Here is a 17,326-nt window from a genome sequence, read left to right on the forward strand (position 1 = left end):
CATCTCTTACATTTGTAAATATTATCCCTAAGTTGTACTTAAGGACAGATATTGGTTTGAAGGGGTATTTAACCTAGCATCTTTATCATACATCCTAGTATAATATTGAGAATTTTTTTAGCATCGTAGCTTGGAAAAAAACCCTAAAACTTTTTTATAGATATCAATATGTATATACATATCCACTCATATGCATAAAGTGTTAGCATGAATTCTGATGATATTTCTATAGAGGAGTATCTAAGCATTTCTAGAGCACTTTAGAGTTTGTTACAATGGTTACATGTTGCATCCATGATACTAGTTATTCTATGAAGACTACAAAGAAGGAGATAGAGATAAAGTACATATGATTTGAGGGTTGAAGATGAGATTAAGGAAAGTTAAGGACATGTTCTATAGAGTTTCTTGATGGTGTAGCCAAGAGCACATGTCAAAAGCCAAAGACTAGTAATAGATATTTGGGTATACAGAAGATAGCTTATAGACACAGCTCCCGAGAAGTGGGTTCTACTAATCATGTTATATTTCCTATCAAGTATTTAATATGGTTGAGCATACTTAGATAGCTATAGAAGAAAACTTGATGATGATGTTAGTGAGTGTGCTAAGTCTATGGTTGCACATGTGAAAGATTTGTAAAGAATGTGATCTGAAAATATTATATAATTATGACAAGATGTAATGTAGTATTTATTATTTTTAACTTAATGAGGTCCAATTTTAATTGTAATTGGAAAAGCCTCAAGGTTGACTAAATAAATTATATTGAGGACTTGTTCTAAAGGAGATTTATTTTCCTTGCGATGAGTAGGACATGAGTGTATGAGATTCTTTTGAAATATAATATAGATTTTAAGTGTGATTTACATGCGAATAAGATATCTAAGGGATTTTTGTGACACAATTTTATAGATTTTGTATTGAGATCTAAGAAATATTTGGTGCAGGAGAGGTGCAATGAATCAGAGTAGTAATTATATTTAGCAGAGAGTGCTAGTGGATCATTGCTGATCAATTTCTATTGCTATGAAAGGAATAATATAGAGGCCAGTTGGAGACTTAGTTTAGTGATCTTTCCCATGGAGCTATTTTGAAAGTGGGTTATTCTACCTTCTATAAGTCCTAACAAGCTTGGCAAAACTCCTAATATGCTTAGAATCTCATCATAGGGTTTCAAAGTCTCCTAACAAGGACTAATATGTAGTAAATGTATTTTATTGGCACCTAATAGAGTCCATCTTCTTAAAAGGAATTTATATATTAAAGTACATACTTTTGTGGATACCATCCTCGCTAGGGATTTCCCCTAATCAATGGTTTCCCTAGTTAACATATATGGTCTTATCATGTATGTTTTTCTTCTTATGGTTGGAGTTTATATTGAACACATGTTTGAGAATTAATAAGGTTAATAATAGTTGTATTGATCATATAATTGATTCACCCCGCTCCCCCACCTCTTAGTTATCTTGGTGGAATTTAATTTGTAATATTTGGTATCAAAGAATAATGTCATTAAAGGAAAATCTTAACAACTTAAGGAGATAAGTGGCATGCCATTTCAAAAAAGAAAGTTCTAAGTCTGATGGAGTTAATAATGATAGTAAGAAAGAGAAGATGAAGAAACATCTACTATGCATGGGTCAAGGATATTGTTTGATGACTAAGAATGGGAAGACCTTAGTTGAAGAAAGAAACTTGAAGAAAGTACTAAAGATGAAATAGATTTGTTTATGTATAACATGATTTTTAGAGAAGTACTTTCCTCATCTGTTCCTAAAAATAAGTACATTTAGATAAAATCTATCATGTTATCTAATGAAATTTGGAAAGTTTTGGATTCTACTTTTGAAGGTGTTAAACAAGCTAAACGGATTAGACTACAAAATTGGATATGTCTTTTTCAAGAAGATAAAATGATAAAGGATGAATTTGTAAAAAATTATATTGGCATAATATCACAAATTGTTGTAGGAATCAAGGCTTGTGAAGGAACTGAAGAATAAAATGAGATCATATGGAAAATATTGAAAATTTTGATACCACGATTCAAGTAGACAACACAAATGATTTAGCAAGTGATACCTTGCATTGAGAAGTTCTCTAGAGAGACTCTTCTTTGAAGATTGGAAGCATCAGAAATAACTTTAAAATAGTCTCAAAATTTTCTCAAAGTTGAAACTCCAACTTGTGCACTTAGTGTTTAAGCTAAACTATCTAGGAGTGTAAGTACCAATGGAGATTATGCTAGAATCAATCGATCAAGATTTGGAGAAGACATAAAGATTTTTAGATAGAATTTCCTTTCTTGTAAGAAGAGAACTAGATGGTATGGAAATCTTTAAATATTGGACTTGTGATAAATTTGGTCATTATGCTTCTAACTATCCCAAAAGAGTGACAAAGTACAAAAAGAATTTCAAGTCTAGAAATTCTAGAGAATGTTTTAATGCAAATGATAATGATGAGCTAGATGAAAGAGTGATAAAAGAAAGTGATGATGAGTAAGGATTTGTTTCCATAAAAGAAGAAAGTCTTGAAAAAGAGGTTAGAGAAGAAAGAACACTAGTCTCACAAGTTGAGAAGAAAGATGATTGGGTCATAGATAGTGGGCTTTGACATCATATCAATGGTGATATGAATACATTTTTGAGTTCAACAGTTCTAATGGAGGATTTTTTAAAGTTGGGAACAATGTGTCTTGTCATATTAGGGAATATGATCTATTACTATTGATCATAAAACTAGCACAGACTATTTTTTTTTTTTTGATGGACTAAAACATAATATTCTAAGTATTTGGTAGTTGGTTGACAAGGGGTATCAGTTACAGCTTATAGAGAAGACATGTATAATCAAGCATAATAATGGTAAGATGATTGGTAATGGCACAAGATCAAGAGGTAATGTTTTTCAGTTAATCCTACATAGATGACTTCCTTGGTTGCTAAAGTTAACAACAAATAGTTGTGGCATAATAGCTTTTGTCATATAAATTTTGATAATATTGTTAAAATAAGAAGTACACTTGTTGTGAGGGATTTTTGTAAATTTGTGAAGCCTAATAACATTGTATGAATGGAATGTTTCATGGCTTAAGAGAAGGAAAGTTCATTTCCTAGAAAACAGTACAATACAATATTAAAGTTGGAGATCGTTCACACAGATTTTAGTCATCCTACAAAGAAAAGAGGATTCTATGGTGAAAGGTACTTTATGATTCTTGTTGATAATTTTACTAGGATGATGTGGGTAGAATTTCTTCAAGAAAAGCGTTAAGCATTCAAGAAGTTTAAGGTGTTTAAGAAAAGATTTGAAAATTAATCTCAGTTAAAGATTAAGTGTGTAAGATCTTCTAGAGGTGGAGAGTTTACCTCAAATGAGTTTAACATTTTTTTGTAAAGTGAATAGCATTAAAATACAACTTTCTACTCCTAAAACACCTAAGAAAAATAGTATAGTTGAGAGAAGAAATATGTCTTTAATAAAAGCACCAAGAGCTTTGTTTTTTGAAAATGATGTCTCAAGTATATTATGAAGAGAATTAGTTAATAAAATTCAGTATATACAATAAACACATAACCGATTAGAAAAAGGTACAAACAAGACTTCTTATGAATTATGGTTTATGCACCATCTATGAAGTATTTTAGAATTTCCAGAAGCAAGTGCTACATCAAGAGAGATGATGATGTTGATAAGTTTGATTCAAGAAGTGATGAAGGTAAATTTCTTAGTTATACATTGAAAAGAAAATATTATAGATATTTTAATTAGAGGACTAAGACTACTATGGAAAGTGCAAATGTGAAAGTGGATGAGCAGTTTCATGTTCAAGAAAGGATACCTTCTTATGATTTTGATCAAGAAGTTAAACCTAAGGCTAATCAAGAAAATATTGACTTTTTTTATGAAACTAACAATGATTTCCAAAATGAGATCCAAGTTGTGGAATAGAGAGAGGAACCAAGATCTTAACCTAGAATAGAAGTAAGTGTTGAGACAATGACACCAAATAAGAATTTGAAAAATAATCACCCTACTAAAAGAATTATTTGAAGAAAAGATAGAGTAGTTATGACAAGAAACATTAAAGTACATGAAGAGTTATGTTTGATTTTGTAGAACCTAAAAGTACAAACGGGACTAGGAAATATGACTTTTTGATTCAAAGAATGATAAAAGAGTTAGATTAGATTTAGAAGAATCATACGTGGGAATTAGTTCCTAGATCTAAGAACAAGAACATTAAAGGAAATAAATGGGTTTTTAGAAATAAAATGAATGAATAAGGTGAGGTCATAGATATAAAGAAAGATTGTTATGCCAAGGATATTCATAACAAGAAGGTATAGATTATGACAAGATATTGGAAACTATTTCCATAATTGAAGTAGTAAGAATGTTTTTGGCTTATGCGACTAACAAGAAATTCAAAGTGTATCAGATGGATGTGAAGTTATCATTTTTGAATAGAGAACTTGAGGAAGAAGTTTATATTGACAAGCCTAAATGATTTCCTTTGAAAATTAGAATTGCCTAAAGGTATTGTAGATGGTAACTTGTATTTGAAAGAAATTAAAAATGGTTCACTAATTATTGACGTATTTGTGGATGATATACTCTTAGAGGAAATGATGAAGCAAGTGAATCATTTTCTAATGAGATGAAGAAGGAATTTGAGATCAACATGATTGATGATATAAATTACTTCTTGGGTTTTCAAATTGAGGAAAATAGTGGAGGTATTTTTGTTGGAATTCTTTAAAATAATTGGGGGGGGTTGAATTAGTTAGCCAAGGTCTAGATGTATAAATAAAAAAATTTCATAGCTTAATGAACCCATAAAACATTTATCATCATCCATGCATCCATAAGATTATGCAATCACTTAAACTTGTAGGTTACTATCAATTCAATTTGTAGAAATGTAAATATGAAACATACTAGATTCAGCAACACACTTGACACAATGATTTATAGGGCAACCCAATTTCGGAAAAATCACTAGTAACATGCTACTCATTTTCACTCTTCTAAGGTGATGCCTTGTGAAAGGCTAACCCTGTTAAAGGTTACAATGCACACTGTTAAATGTGACCCTGTTAAAGGATTTCAATCACCCTATTAGGAGTGAGCCTTGTTAGAAGACTTTAGACCATTCACTTGGAATGTCACCATGTTAAAGGATTTACAAATGATTATTAGATCAACCTTAATCCAAAGGATTTATCCTAAACTGATACAATTGTTAGAGAGTAATAGTAAGGATTGATCTAATAACAACTTACAACTCCATTTCTAGATTATAGATCTCTATTTCAGTCCTCCATTCTGCTTGGCTCTCACATTCTTCAACTCTAATAGCTTGTTTAGCCTTGAAGGATTCATACAGTTAAGCCTTCTTTCTTCACATTCCAATATAGACTCTTCACTTAGGTCACTTGATGAAGCAATACCCTAGACTATTGGAATTACAATAGGAAAGGTAAACTTCTAAGAAGGGGGGGCAGGGGGTGAATCAACAACAATCTCATACATTCAAGTGGTAAACTAAAATAACATATAAAGCATATACATATAAACCATGTATGCAAGTAAACATTCACACACATATAACACTAGATATGATTACCCAAAAACCCTACAAGTGAGAAGGTAAAACTGGGGTGGGGATAACACCCATAAATCTTCACTACTATAGTAATAAAGTCTATCCAATGAAGGTTACAATTTTTTTACCATAAAACATGATCTACTCTATGAAAGGTTTTCCCTGTTAATGGCTTACAAAGACTATTAGGTCTCAACCTGTTAAATGATTTCAACACTCTATTAGAAGTGCACCTTGCTAAAGGACTTTAACTCATAATTAAGTAAGCACCTTGTTAAAGGATTTCAATACAGCCAGTTAGGACTACTCTATTAAGAGATTTTGATTGAAATCATCTATTACAATGTCTCAGCATTGGTCTTACAGTTAACACTTGATTGCTTGATAACAAATCACCTCTAAGCTGATGTCTTCTTCATCCTTCTTGATTAGATGTCTTTGCTATATATTATCTTCTTTCCTCTTTTCTACTCTATTGGTAGCAAATATGAACCCAGTGATCAAAATTTTCATTGTGAGGAAATTTTGAACCTCTTTGAACTAAGGTTCAAAGTAGTTCGAAGTGGTCTAGATGGTTCATCTTGTGGGTTTAGTGTAGAAGTTAATATTTTGAGATTTTTGGAGTTTTCATTCCACATTCAAGTTCATTGGTTGTCAATATTGAAGTTCAAAGGTGTCAACCAGATTTCAATGGTTCAAAGGTCCAATGCGTACACCAAGATCATCAAAGTTCAAGTCTAGGTTCAAATATCAGATTATAGGTGGAGATTTAGATACATGGTTTGGATTGCAGATTCAAATACTCAAGGAATTTTGTCTAGCAATCAAAATTGAAATTTGGGAACCTCAAATTTAGTTTCTCCATAATGAAATCAAAAATTACAATTTCAAGTGTTCAAACTTAGATGTTGGTGGATAAATCCAAAGCATAGTTTTGTTATTTTAAAAGTGTATATCTCATGATTGAATTCCCAATGTAGACTCCATTTTACAAGTCCTGCACTTTTGGTATGCCATTGACTTGGGATTTGTCCACTGGAATACTTTCTTGATAGCATGGAAGGTAAAGAGTTGATTGTTAAATGTTCCCCATGACATTATTGAAGTTTGATCGTCAACAATTATGTCATGAGTACCAAACTCAATTGTGCTCTACCAATGTTATGTGACATGTTTGATAGGGTACCAATGCATATATGATGGTAAGGTGTGATCACCAAATTTAGATTTCTATATTTCATTTCTGAGATTAAGCAAAAATTGGATTTTCCATGAGCCCAATATTTCAAATAAAAATTAATCAACAAGATTAAGAATATACATGGTGATGGTTAGTGGTGATGACTCAAAGATAGTCTGCAAATTTTATGACTTCATACCACAATGGTGAAGGATTGGAAAAGGGGAGATAACAAATGAGCATAGGCATGGTGGGGTAATTTTGTCACAAATGCAAACAATACCAGATTTACAAAAGGTAAGGTATTCAAATGTCATACTCCAACATCGATGATCATGCAGTAATCTAATTTCAGAGTTGATGAAGACTCAACAAAAGGTATTGCAGACTTGAAAGAGTCATTTCATAGCTATGATTAAAAAACTCATGAAAAGTATCAAGATTAAATCTCTAAGCTCGGTGGGAGTTAGAAGGCTTATATTCAAACAAGTAAATACCATTTGTGCTCAAATCGAGCATTTTATCACATCAATAATTCTTGATGTATAACACGCAGATGGTCAATCAAAATAATGAGATCCACAAGCCAATGCATAAAGACTCAAAGTTGTGACATTTAGATAGAGGGGGATAGTTTTTAATGATAGGTTTCAATGGATATCAAATGATCTTGGGTAAAAAAAAGAATTTGTGCATGATAATAAGAAAGTGAGAAACTAAATTTGAACTTGGAGATTAGTGGCTTCATGATGATTGAAGTTTTGTTCAAAATGTTGACAATCATCATAGGTTGGAAGACACTCCTACTCACATTGAACACTATGTGCTCCCATAGGCATATGTGAGACTAGAGAATTTAGAAGGGTTGAAAATCGGATTGAAAAGCTGATCGTTGTTGAAGATCAAAAAGGGAGATTATTGTAAAGTAATAATTTCAATCATTGTTTTACCATTAATGTCAAACCTGCTATTTGTAGGAATGATATTTTCTTATAAGTTTCAAGCACTATCACTAAGTTGATTGATGAAGAGGACTTGATCAACAAGATGTAACAAGAGCACCTAAAGAAAAGGTTGAGTTATGATTTTGTAATGAAGTGCAAGACAATGGTTAAGCAGTGTATTGATAACATACTCAAAGATATAGAGGATGATCAAACTTAGACATATTGGAGGAAGAATTTGTAACAAAATTCACTACAAAGTGTTAATCTTGATCATCAGTTGAAATCGAGCTAATTAATTGAACTAAGAAAATTCTTATTAGAAGCGGAGTAGCAGATATTTTCAGTGTGTGCCAAGTGATCTTCAAGTGCCGAGTAAAAGATCAGGTGCTGAGCATCAGAAAAAAATTATTTGGTGCTGAGTAATCTTCAAGTGCTAAGCATTAGGAAAAACATAGTTGATGCCGAGTAACACAGTATGTGCTGAGCACTAGTATTTCAATAATGTCGAGCTGCTGCATTATTTCAAATAATGAAGATTCACCAAATCCAAGCTGACTTAGTGGTTACATTGAATTTTGTGAACAAGTTGGAGGATAAGGATGATGAGTTGATGGCACAGAATCCTATGTAAATCATTTTTGGTAAAATTTTAATGAATTATTCAAGAAGTTTCTAGAGGAATCAGAATATGGGTTCGATGCAATGAATCCTATCTAATCCATGAAAATTGAAATTAAAGAAAAGAAGAATCAAGCAAGAAAAAGAACTCCAAGACTTCTATTTAAGAAGTCATAGACCAAGCAGAATAGAGCTACTAATATTGTTTCCTTAGAAGTGTCAAATATGCGAAGAGATTGTAAGAGTATCAAGAAGGAGACATCTAGGAGAAGGAATAGTATAGAGGCTCTACTTCTACAAGTGGTCATGAAGAGATGATTGCATTGGTACATTGAGTATGAGGACTCAAGTAAACAAATCTTGAAAGTTAAGGTGAGCAGTTAAGAGTTGCAGAGATAGAAGGCCAAGCAAGGGTATGTGCAGAGAAGTGATCTGAGATCTGCAAGATAAGTTGTATGTTGTAGTCAAGTCAAGATTTTCTAATACTCTCTAGCAATTGTATTAGATTTGAAAATTCTATGGACTTAGGTTGGCCTAATAGCTACTTGTAAATCCTTTAACAAGGTGACATTCCAAGTGAGTATTGTAAAGTCCTTTAACTAGGCCCACTTCTAACAGGGTGGTTAAATCCTCTAACGAGGTCACATTTAACAGTGTGTGTTGTAAGCCTTTAATAGGGTAGGCCTTTCACAAGGAATCACTTAAAAAGGGTGAGAATTGAGTAGCATGTCACTAGTAGTTTTTTCTAAATTGGGTTTCCACGTAAATCAATATGTCATGTGTTGATTTCTTGTGTGTTACACGTGCATGTTGATTTACAGTGACTTGCTAATTAGATAAGTTAAGACTTGAATGAATGAATGATTGAATGGATTCACCACATTTGGTGAAAATTTAGAAAGGGACATTTGGACCTTGAATAAATGATTCACCTTGCACCCCTGCCCCCCCCTCAGTTATTCTAAATAAATTGTAACAAGAAGGCATTGGTTGGAGTGAAATTGTGTTTACTCGATATCCAATAAGTCAAAGACACCCGAGCATAATTAGAATAGAACTGATGGTAGTCTAGACTAAAGCCATATTTTATAATGCAAATTCATAAGAGGTCATGGACATGAGATTTGAAATGCATGCACTTCACCATTATACATCAATAAAGAACCAAAGATTAAGTTGATACAAAAAAATAGATTAAGCTGCCTGATGCCAACAAAGGCTGTTTTAAAGATTGCAAAGAATTCATATCAGAACCCTATTGGGATAACCACACATTATGGTGTTAGCTATTAACAAATGACATCTATCATCCAAGATGGAAATAGTTATGGCCACATATCAGCATGTAAAGGAATGTGGTATAAGAGAAATATGTTTATAATGTTTTGGGAGATAATTCCATTAAAGGGAGGAGATTGAATAATGATTGGTTTGACATAAAATTCACCCAAAATATTAATCATGCTCAAAGGGAAGACACAAAAAACATTATAATGTTTTATTTAACTTTGTAATTATTATTACAAGTGATATTTTTCCATTCCTCAATAGAAAGATACATAATATTCTTTTAAAAATCATACGAGGATAGCAGATAGGGGTGTCCCCAAGAATTAGTTATGTAACTAGAAAGTTACAAGAAAGAGAAGATGTCAAATAAACCATCGAAACATAGATGAAGATTCTAGTTTTATTTCAGTTCTCTGCCAGGAGAGGAGAGACTACCATTTTTTGTAGACTTTGGGCTTCTAAGAGGGGGGTTTTCTTTTCTTTGTCATTCTATTATAATGTAGGAGAAGGGAATATTTATTTCTAGATAGTGATTATTGTATAGATACAGTAGAATATTTTTCATTTTGTTATGTTTAAAGAGGGGATAGTAGCAATTTATTAAAACATTGAATTTAATGTATGTTTTCTGATCATTATTCAACTTGGAGTATGTGGTATTGATTTTCTCTGAATGTGTATCTTTTGCATTTAATCGTGAACATGATTATCCTTTGGACATGGTGCTATGTTTTTCATGTATTTGGGATGAATAGTTTGTCTTTTCTATGTTATTTATGTTATGTAAAATTTGGGTAAATGGACTTCATGTCATTTATTCCCTTTTAGCTACTTAGTTTTTCCACATCTATTTCGTGTTTATGGATAGATATTTGTAAATATTTTATGCTTTCTGGTTAAAAGCATCCATATTTATATCTTTGTGAATTGATTGTAAATCATACACATGGAGCTATACCCAAATAAATTCAAAGGGTGCTTATGCTTTTCAATAGCAAAGTGACTAGACTGGTAGTGCATATTCAGTCTTCCTACTTGGGCTTTGGGGTTAATTTGTCTTTATTTCTTTTGAGGACAATCTATTCACTAATAGAGTTTTGGAAACTCTATTGGGGATCTGGACATGAAGATCGGTATTAATATTTTTTTACTCAGTTTTTTTATTATCTCCATGTGCAAGAGATTGGTGACTTTATAAAGACCATGCAAGATATTAAAGCCATGAGAAGATCAAGGTCAAACCCTTCTCTCTCAAAACTTTATCAAATGGATGATAAAGTATTATGTGAATTTGTGGACAACTATAAAGAAGTCATTTCTTGAGCTATTCAGAATAATATAAATCTAAAAGATGATGCTGTGTCTTGGCTATTATAGAGAAACCTTTATGACAGATTCCACAAGTTGAAAGAGTTATAAGAAAAGAGAAAAATGGTACAAATATATTAGCAAAGAGTATCACAATAAAGTGAAGAGTTAAAAATTGATGAAGAAGAAGCTCTAGTTATCTTAGTTTCATCCTTCTACTTCAATCACCTTGTTATGAATGATCGAGAAGTCCAACCAGAGTTACTCAAGTCTCATGTTGATCTAGTTTCAACAAATGAAAGTATATGTGAAAATAATGGAAGAAGGGTAAGCAATAATGATGAAATATTGCCTCAAGTTCCTTTTTCAACTCATGTAGAAAGCTTCCCATGTGAGGGTCATGATGGCCATCATTTTCTTAAAGATTCTTTTGAAATTCTTTCTAACAATGTCTTATCAGAAAATGAATCTTTAAAAATTTTGAAAGATTGTGAGAATAGTGATTTTTTGTATGTGAATGCTAAAAAGGGCCCTATTCTAGAATCCTTTCACTTTGGAAATAATGTAGCAATAGTGCTGATTTTAAAAATGATGCTAAATTTTACCTTGAATGGGATTCTATTGTGACTAAATATTTGGCTAAAGGGATGAATCTATAAAAAAAAATTAGAACAAGATGCCTTCTTGCTTCAAGAAATTTTATAGCCTCAAGAAGATTAGTTAGGGGTAGATAAAGACTCTCAAGCTAAAAGTGAAAACCATGGTAGCAATGACAATAAAGATAATGAAGAGTTGTCAGCTAAGGAGGAAGAATCTTTAGTAATGTCATCTTACTCCACTCCTCAAAATCATTTTGTTCTTGCTGATCATGTTGGCACTCACAAAAACATAAATAAAGGTGCTCTTGAATCCTTTTTCTCGCCATGTTTTGAAAGTTTCAGATTTGGAAGTGATGATAGTCATATCAATTCATAAGTTCCTATTTGTGAAAATTTTGACAACAACATGTTTCCAGAGTATCAATCTTTCACTTTTAATGAAATGGATGAAATTATATTAGTCATATTTCTTTGCAGAGTCTTGTTTGTAAGAAGATTAAAAATAACCTGTAGTTTAAGACTAAATCTTACATTTTCATGGAAAATGAAGATGGTCCCTCATGCTTAAAAATTTGTAATCAGCCCATGGAAAGATTTGGTTAGTTTGAGGATGAAATTTGTAATGGTGAAAAGGTAAAAGTTCATGTGGAGAAGTTTTCTTCTCATGCTAAAACTCTAATTGAAGAAGCAAGTGCTGAAGTTAACATTTAGCTTATAGATTACCCAACTAAAACATGGAGAGTAATCCTCCTTGATTAAGAAGAAGAAATCATAAGTGATTTCTCATTATCTCTTCAGCCAAAAGACCTCTCTCAAGTTAGCTCATTTGATGATGATCTAATTCTTCATAGAGATGAAGTAAAGATGCCTTTGGATGAAACTCCTCATGTTGAATTTCTTCTTGAGATAAAGAGGTATGAGGCTGACATCCAACCTAGTGGTGAATTGGCTAGTGTGTTGAAGGATGCCCTTCTCCATGAGGAGGAGGACATTATAGAAAAATTTCTATCATCACTTCACCTAGATCATCTCTTCCATAATGATTTAGGTATTCATTCAAATCAAGTTAAGAATCAAACACTAAGAAGTGAATCTTCTTTTCTTTCCTATGTATATGGTTTTGCTGATTTGGATTGTGGAAGTAATGCTAGAAAATGTGATGGCACTTTGGGAAAGGAAAAGCCTAGAATGTATTACATGCTTGATGATAACTTGTTTCTCAAAAGAGATAAAGAAATCACATGCTCGGGGTTGATCCTATGTTGGATGAGGCATCTCTTTGCTTGCAAATTGATCATGATACTAAAGGCCATATGTAAAATATGATCCTTGAGGATAGCATTTTCAAACATTGTAAACCATTATCTGATGAGGTTTCTACTTTTCATTTTTTTAAAGTTTGAAATGAAATCTAATCATATGAATTTGGAAGATCAATTGTCGAGTGAAGAATAATGCTATGATGAGTTATGGCTATTTAGGTAGAAGTGTTGGGTTAATATATTCATGTATGCTTTAAGCTTGAGGTTTGGCATTGAAGAAGTTGCTAGCCAAAATTGGTGCAGAGCTAATCCATTGAGGAATGGTTTTTTGATGCAAAAAGGATCCTACTTCTCCCAACTGGTAAATGGATTCACGTGATTCCTTTTCTTTATTTTATTTCTTATGGAAGGCTTTCTTCCTACCTTTTTATATACCTTATAAATATGATCTGGGTATGCATAGTGTTAGTTTGAATAATGTGCAAGCTTCATGCTTGCTAGTAGTTTAGGTGTTTTTCTGGTTAGCTTTTCCCTACTCCACTCCAACCTCTTTGCAAGCAACTCCCAGTTTTCTCTTCTTGGTGAATCTATTTGCATAATGGATAAGGCACTTCTCTTTTACTAGAGATTATTGGAGTTCTTTTTTTCTACATCAAAAATAGTCTCATAGTTAGAGCCCCTATTGGTACCCAATATGAACCTAGTGATTAAAATTTCCATTGTGTGAAAATTTTGAACCTCTTTGAACTAAGGTTCAAAGTAGTTCAAAGTGGCTCATATCGTTCATCTTGCAGGTTCAGTGAAAATTTTCATATTGTAAAATTTTTGGTGTTTTCATTCCACATTTAGGTTCATTGGTTGCCAATATTGAAGTTCAAAGGTGTCAACTAGATTTTAGAGGTTCAAAGGTCCAATGCATACACCAAGATCATTAGAGTTTGAGGCTAGGTTCAAATATCAAGTTAAAGGTGGAGATTTAGATACATGGTTTGGATTGTAGATTCAAATACTCAAGGAATTTGGTCTAGTAATCAAAATCTAAATTTGGGAAGCTTAGATATAGTTTCTACATTCTAAAATCCAAAATTATAATTTCAAGTGTTAGAACTTAGATGCTGGTGGCTAAATCCAAAGCATAGTTCCATTATTTTAAAAGTGTATATCTCACGATTGAATTCCCAATGCAGGCTCCATTTTGCAAGTTGGTCACTTTTGGTATGCCATCATCTTGGGATTTGTCCACAGGAGTACTTTGTTGATAGCATGAAAGGTAAAGAGTTGACTGTTAAATATTCCCCATGACATTATTGAAGTTTGAACATTGAAAATTATGTCATGAGTACCAAACTTAATTTATCCACCAATATCATGTGATATGTTTGATAGGGTACTAATGCATATATGATGGTAAGGCTTGATCTTCAAATTTGAATTTCTATATTTCATTTTTTAGATTAAGTAAAAATGCATTTTCCATGAGCCCAATGTTTCAAATGAAAATCAATCAACAAGCTTAAAAATAGACATGGTGATTGTTAGTGGTGATGACTCAAAGATAGTCAGCAAATTGTATGACTCCATATCACACAAATCAATGCTTAGAAACATGGAGATCACAAATGAGCATGTGCATGGTAGGGCAATTGGGTCACAAATACAAATAATCTCCAAATTTATGAAAGCTAAGGTATTCTAATGTCATACTCCAACATTGATGATCATGCAGTAATCCAATGTCAGAGTTGTTGAAGACTCAACAAAAGATATCACAGACTTGAAGGAGTCATCTCATAGCTATGATTAACAGACTCATGACAAGTGTCAAGATTAAATCTCTAAGCTGGGTCAGAGTTAGAAGGTTTATATTCAAGCAAGAAAATACCATATGTGTTCAAATCGGGCATTGTAACACATCAATAATGCCTAATCTATAACACTCAGATGGTAAATCAAAATAGTGAGATCTGCAAGACAACACATAAAGACTCAAACATATGGCATTCAAATAGAGGGAAATAGTATTTCATGATAGGCTTCAATGGATATCAAATGATCTTGATTAAAAATGGTAATTCATGCATGATAATCTGGAATGTGAGAAACCAAATCAAAACTTGGAGATAGGCAGCTTCATGATGCTTGAAGTTTTGTTCATTGGCAATCATCGCAGGTTGGTGGATAGTCCTAATCACATTGACCATCGTGCACTCCCATAGGCATATGTGAGACTAGAGAATTTAGAAGGCATTGGTTGGAGCGAATGTGTGTTTACTGTAGATCTAATAACTCAAAGACACCCAAGCATAATGAGAATAAAAATGGTGGTGGTCTAGACTAAAGCCACATTTTATAATGCAAATTTCCAAGAGGTCATGGATATGAGATTGGGAATGCATGCACTTCACCATTATACATCAATAAAGAACCATTGAAGACTACGTTGATAAAAAAATGTAGAGGAAGCCACCTGATGCTAACAAGGGATGTTTTAAATATTGCAAATAATTCATATCAGAACCCTATTGGGTAACCAAACATTAGGGTGTTAGCTATTAACAAATGAAATCCATGATCCTAGATGGAAATAGTTATAGCCACCTATCAGCATGTAAAGGAACTTGCTATATGAAAATTAGGTTTATTAATTTTTGGGAGATAATTCCATTAAATGGAGGAGATTGAATAATTATTGGTTTGATGTAAAATTCACTTGAAAATATTAACCATGCTCAAAGGAAAGACACAAGCAACATTATAGTGTTTTATTTAACATTGTAATTATCATTACCCATGTTATGTTGTAATATTCTTTTAGAAATCATATGAGGATAGGTAGTTAAGGATGTCCCCAAGAGTCAATAATGTAACTCAAAAGTTATGAGAAAGAGAAGATGTTAAATAAATCACAGAAACATAGATGGAGGGTTCCAATTTTATTTCATTTTTTGCCAAGGCAGGAGAGACTATCTTTTTTTGTAGACTTTGGGCTTCTAAGAGGGATGTTCTTTCTTTTCTTTGTCATTCTATTGTAATGCAAGGGAAGGGAATTTTTATTTCCAAATAGTGATTTTTGTACAGACATAGAAAAAGCGTTGTCATTTTATTGTTTTTAGAGATAGGATAACAACAATATATTAAAACTTTCAATTTAATGTATGTTTTCTGATCATTATTCAAGTTAGAGTGGTATTGATTTTCTCTGAATGTTTATCTACTACATTTATTCCTTAACATGATTATCCTTTAGACTTGGTGCTATGTTTTCCATGTATGTGGGATGAATAGTTTGTCTTTTCTCTATGTTATTTATGTTATGTAAAATTCAGATAAATGGATTTCATGTCATTTATTCCCTTTTAGCTACTTCATTTTTCCACATCTATTTCATGTTTATGGATAGATGTTTGTAATCCTTTTGTTCTTTCTAGTTAAAAGCATCTATATTTGCATTTTTGTGAATTTATTGTAAATCATAAAGGGAACTCTACCCAGATAAATTCAAAGTTTGCTTACACTTTTCAATAGCGAAGTGGCCCAAATACTAGTTCATTTTCAATCTTCCTACTTAGGCTTTGGTGTTAATTTGTCTTTATTTCTTTGGAGGACAATCTGTTCACTAGCATGATCTAACTGATTCTGCAATGTAGACTTAGAACATAACTCCTTAGCCACCATGAATGCTTTTTTAAAGCATGCCAACTTCTCTATATTCTTCTTCAACACCTTACACACACACTAGGGAGTTTAGGTTTTGTCCTCCTTAAGAAGACTTTGGTGTCATAGGGTTAGGTATGAATCTACAGTTGAGATTCATCTATTTTGCCACTTAGTCATTCCCATTTTCGAATTGGCTGGATGTAATTACATTGGAGTCCAACTTAAGATTCATCCTTATCTCCATAATATCATAATTCATCCTTTAAGTCAACTCAAAAATGGTTTGCATAGTTTTTTGTGCCATTACAAAAAAATAAGTCAAAACTATCTTACTTGGCAACCTAAAGTCTCTGATGCTCGACATACTAATCTTTTTTCTATGACTCAGCATCTATATCACTTAGCATCCACTATTCACTTGGCTCTGAAATCACTCAACATACACTATCTGCTCATCACTTGAGTGGCTCGGTACATGAGCGGATCGACGCTCGCTGTGGACTCGACATGCTCTATAATATACATGTGCTTGGCATGTACTACTTATTTGGCATAAAATATGTAAATAACTTAAGTGTGTTGACACTCACTTGTCAAAACTAATCTGAGATCAACAATCTCCCCCTTTGACATGAGTGTCAAAAACACTTGAGTATCCATTAATATCCTTAACCTCTATAGTTTTATTTTTATTCTCATCTCCTTCCTCTATTTTCTATAATGTTTTGTGTTTAAAAACAAAGAGCTTAAACTCATTTTCAATCCCTTAAGGTTGTATGTCTAGATAGGTTTGCTATTGGAACAAAGAGCCAAGTAAATGCTTATTTACCTTGACAGGGTTGTAGATT

Source organism: Cupressus sempervirens, chromosome 2 (assembly GCF_028749045.1).
Source record: "Cupressus sempervirens isolate cs-2001-9-10 chromosome 2, ASM2874904v1, whole genome shotgun sequence".
In the NCBI taxonomy this organism is placed as follows: Eukaryota; Viridiplantae; Streptophyta; class Pinopsida; order Cupressales; family Cupressaceae; genus Cupressus; species Cupressus sempervirens.